We start from the raw sequence: 5,289 nt of genomic DNA, 5'->3' as shown, positions 1-5,289 counted from the left end.
AACAATCTAAGTGGACATAAATATTGTGTGTCATCAATATACTTAGTATGAAGATTTTCAAGTTTCCTTTTATAGGATTTTATTATGTAAGTTATCAAGTATACCCCCGCAAAAAGACCTCATATTGCTTCTGTAATCCTTTTTAATATTCCAGTTGTGTTTCTAAAGAAAAGGAGTTCATTCTTGGCTCAGACAGTGAATGACATAAGGGAATAAGGACTATCTTTTAAAGTTCTGCAATATAATCATAATCATCACCTTCAAAATTATGTTGAAGTTGAGGAAAGGAGTATGGTGTTAGGAAACAAAGTGGAGAAAATCTATGTTTGTACAACCTAGTGCTATGAATTATGACATCTTCTCCAAAATATGTGATGGTCAGGATACATACTTGAAAAATAACTTTGGAGATCTGAAGAAGTTGATTGCTTTGCCCCTAAACCATTGACTACTCCCAAGTCTGTATGTTCCAACAACAAAATAGCTCCACTATCAAGTTTCATTCCTTTTATTCTTATCATTTATAGATCCATGTCACTTTGACTTAATCCACACAATGGTGTATCTTGTACAATCTCACCTACAATGCCCTAATCAAGGATAACATATTACCGCTGTCCACTCTTAATGGGACCAACCATATTACATTATCTTGAAAATTACTTGTAATAGTGATTAGAAAATTGAATGTGCTAGTCTACCTTAAAAATATATTTTTCATTCAATGCAACAAGGAAGAAGAATATCTACCATGGTTTTTTAACACAAAAAGACAAAATTGAACTGTCCAAAATTAAAAGTACATCATGCAGAAACTTGGTGCTATCAATGGCTACAGTGCATAGGGAATGCTGGCTTAGAAAGGAAGACAGTAGGACCTATATGGCCCTGGGTACTATTGAAGAAAGTTCTCTATCCTAGACTTAACTTATCCTATAAGTGTGTATTTAGGCAATAAAACAATACACAGTCATTAAAGGCATTAAAAGCATTTTTGTTGTATTGGTAAAGAAACGGCTTGAAAGATTGTGATTCTCAAATTTTGAATATATATATATATATATATATATATATATATATATATATATATATATATATATATATAGTCACACTGCTTTTTTATAACTCACACACAGCTTTCTGTTCTCTGAGAGATTCCTAACTTATTTATTTATCCTTACATTATGGATTTTTTTTTTCCCTCAGGTTTCATATATATGTAGCTTTGAATGTACTGGTACACAAATTACTTTGCTCCTGTTTGTGTGTGTATACATGATATACTTGAAAACATTGCATCAAAATGTAAATCCATCTTAAAAATCAGATCATGTGGGGCAGCTCCATGTGACTACTCCCTATGGCTTCCCTGTGTTGTAGTCGGCTGATTGGTGGTCTTGTGTGATTTGTTAGTTCTCAGCGCCAGGGTAATTGTCTCTCTACCTCGACATGCAAAAAATCAAATGTTCAATGACCCGGCAGGGTCTGAAAAGCCCTCTGGAGAGCCTCAGTGATCTTGGTGCCTTTGAGAGTCTTCGGGTCCCCGGAAATGAGGAATTCAGGGAGGTTCGAGAACAGCCGAGTGACCCTCAAGCTGAACAAGAGCTAATTAATAGTATGGAGCAAGTCTGTTTTTCTGCAGACCCATTTGATATTGTTAAATATGAGCTGGAGAAGCTTCCACCTATTCTCAATCTGCAAGAATTGGAGGAGTACAGAGACAAATTAAAGCAACAACAAGCTGCAGTCTCTAAAAAAGTAGTAGATTTGATTCTTGAAAAACAACCTGCTTATGTAAAGGAGCTTGAAAGAGTGACATCGTTGCAGGCAGGTCTTCAGCTGGCTGCTGTTATCTGCGCAAATGGGAGGAGACACTTGAATATTGCGAAGGAAGGTTTTATTCAGGCCAGCTTGGGCCTTCTTGCAAATCAAAGGAAGCGTCAGTGGCTGATTGGACTTCTGAAGTCATTGAGAACCATAAAAACATTGCAAAGAACCGATGTACACTTAAGTGAAATGCTAGAGGAGGAGGACTACCCAGGCGCCATTCAGCTGTGCCTGGAGTGTCAGAACGACGCCAGCACTTTCAGACACTACAGCTGTATAAGCGAGCTGAATTCAAAGCTGCAGGATACTTTGGAACAAATTGAGGAACGATTGGATGTAGCTCTTTCCAAAATCTGCAAGAATTTTGACATTAATCATTATATCAAGGTTCAGCAAGCTCATCGACTTCTTGGAGAAACACAGACTGCAATGGATCAACTTCATACACACTTCACTCAAGCCATTCACAACACTGTGTTTCAAGTTGTGCTTGGCTATGTGGAGCTGTGTGCAGGAAACACAGATACCAAGTTCCAGAAGCTGCAATATAAAGATCTCTGCACGTGTGTAACATCAGACAGCTATATTCCATGCCTGGCAGACCTGTGCAAAGCACTGTGGGAAGTGATGCTCAGCTATTACAGGACCATGGAGTAGCACGAGAAGCATGACAGTGAGGGGACAGCTTCAGCATCTGAAGGAAGTCATGTGATGAGTGCTGAGGAGACCAACTTTGACCGTGGCTATGTAAAAAAGAAGCTGGAGCATGGCCTTACACGAATATGGCAGGATGTTCAACTAAAAGTAAAAACCTACCTGCTTGGAACTGATTTATCTATATTCAAGTACAATGATTTTATCTTTGTTTTGGATATAGTCAGCAGGTTGATGCAAGTTGGAGAAGAATTTTGTGGTAGCAAGTCTGAAGTTTTGCAGGAGTCCACTAGAAAACAAAGTATCAATTATTTCAAGAACCACTACAGAATACAACTTGATGAACTGAGAATGAGGTGTGGGAGCTTTGCCCTGTTATGTCAAATTTCAGCATCTTGCAGCTTCATGAATTTAAATTCCTTGAACAGTCTCGCTCCCCATCAGTTTCAACTAGTAAGCAGCCATTGGCAACCTCTTTAAAAACTTTGAGCAGTACTCTAGTGGTGGGAATCCATTTGAAATTCAAGCCAACCACAAAGATGAAGAAACAGAAGATGTCTTGGCTTCTAATGGGTATGAGTCAGATGAGCAGGATAATATGACATCGACAGTGATGTCCCTGAAGAGCTCAAGCGGATTATGTGGATGAGCTGACAGGCAATGTGCCAGTGAAGAGTGTTTCACGAGAGACCCTTAAGAGCAGGAAGAAATCAGATTACAGTCTAAATAAAGTGAATGCGCACATCTTAACAAACACAGCATTGAATGTAATAAGACTTGTTGGGAAGTACATGCAGATGATGAACATTCTTAAGCCAATAGCCTTTGATGATATCCATTTTATGTCCCAGCTATTTGATTATTACTTGTATGCAATATATACCTTTTTTTCGGTCAGAATGATTCATTGGAATCCACAGGACTTGGCCTCAGTAGTAGTAGACTGAAAACAACTCTCAACAGAATACAAGAAAGCCTTATTGACCTGGAGGTTTCAGCTGATCCTACTGCCACACTCACAGCAGCAGAAGAAAGGAAGGAGAAGGTACCCAGCCCACACTTTAATCATAGCGATTTTGACATCTGGGGATACATTATGTGGGTTGGCAGAGCGAGTGGTAGCCACAGAATCCTTGGTGTTTCTGGCTGAAGAGTTTGAGTTCCTTCGGCCACATCTGGATGCTGTGATGCCTGCAGCCAAAAAGCCCTTTCGGCAGCAATTTTACTCTCAGTCTCAACTTCCAGCGAACTCCGCAAACCCATTTACTGGATTGTGGCTGGTAAAGCTATTGATTATGAACAGATGCTGCTCCTGATGACTAACATGAAATGGGATGTCAAAGAGATCATGTCACAGCACAACATATATGTAGATGCATTGCTGAAGGAATTTGAGCAGTTTAGTAAGCGGTTAAATGAAGTTTCTAAGAGAGTTCGGATACCCTTGCCTGTATCAAATATACTTTGGAAACATTGCATACAATTAGCTAACAGAACTATTGTGGAAGGATACGCCAATGTCAAGAAGTGCAGTAATGAGGGTCGTGCCTTGATGCAATTAGATTTTCAACAGTTTTTAATGAAGCTTGAAAAGCTAACTGATATTAGACCCATTCCTGATAAAGAATTTGTGGAAACATATATCAAAGCCTACTACCTAACTGAGAATGACATGTAGCGCTGGATCAGAGAACACAGGGAATATTCAATGAAGCAGCTGACCAACCTGGTGAATGTTTGCCTGGGATCTCATATCAATAAGAAAGCAAGACAAAAGCTCCTAGCAGCCGTAGATGATGTGGACAGACCTAAAAGATAATGGCCACAGCTCTCTTTCCTCAGAGGCACTGATCTTCTGTCAGTGGATAAGATATGAAATGCTGTTTTTGTGCACTCCAGACAATTCTCTGCTAAGAAAACTTGAAGCATGTTCTTTTGAACTGGAAAATGAAAATCCTCTGTGTATGATGTTCTCAAGTGACTTTTATATGCCCCAGTCTCTTTAGATTTTGCTTTTTTTTGTAACCTTTTCCTGAAATTATCTTATTGTCATAATTATTATTATGTGGCCACAGTTATACATTTTATAGAAGAGTGTATTATAAATACATTGTCAGAAGGAACAGTAACTAATGTGTCTATGAATAGTTTTTTAGAGTGTCTTAATAAACATGAGAGGATGAATATACAATATTTCCTAATTATGAGCATTGCATGAGAATTTAAAGAGGACATGTAAGTAAAATAGTTGAAAATCAGTATTCTCTCTGTTTTTAACTGTCAGAGCTTCTGCCAGGGTTGATTTGGTTAAAACAGTGATCATAAATGATGAAATTTAATAAATGTTACACTCAAATGAAAAAAAATCAGATCATGTAAACTTTAGGAAGAACTTCTGGGTAAAACAACATACCACAAACCGTATAGGAAATAGTGGTAGATTACAGTTCAAGAAACAAATACAACAGCAATATTTTATCTTGCTATCAACTGTTTTGATAGTCTATGAATTAATTTGACCAATGTTTGAAAAACCTCTTCTACATCAGACCCATAAACTTTCTCTACCATAAGTCTAAGTTTACTGATGAGACTTCAAGCTATCAAGCACCTCAATAGAAACAGATTCCAGAGTATTCTGGCAAGCTACACTAAAGAATGCATACCAGGAAATATACCAAATCTATATTAGTAGAGCTTATAGAGAAGTGTCCAGACATAGCCCCTAGGACCATCACCAAACAAAATTGGGGAACTAAGTAACAGTTATGGTAACAAAGCAAAGGCTGAGTGTTCATCTCAGCTATC

The 5,289-nt window shown here is 38.1% G+C and overlaps 1 pseudogene; it reads left to right on the top strand.

The window, feature by feature from the left end:
• Positions 1-1,449: 1,449 nt before the first annotated feature.
• On the top strand, positions 1,450-4,300 carry LOC118594794 (annotated as a pseudogene).
• Positions 4,301-5,289: the final 989 nt, after the last annotated feature.

This window comes from Onychomys torridus, chromosome 13, assembly GCF_903995425.1.
Source record: "Onychomys torridus chromosome 13, mOncTor1.1, whole genome shotgun sequence".
Lineage (NCBI taxonomy): Eukaryota > Metazoa > Chordata > Mammalia > Rodentia > Cricetidae > Onychomys > Onychomys torridus.
The sequence above is the reverse complement of the archived record's forward strand: the minus strand, read 5'-3'. Positions and strand labels throughout refer to the sequence as shown.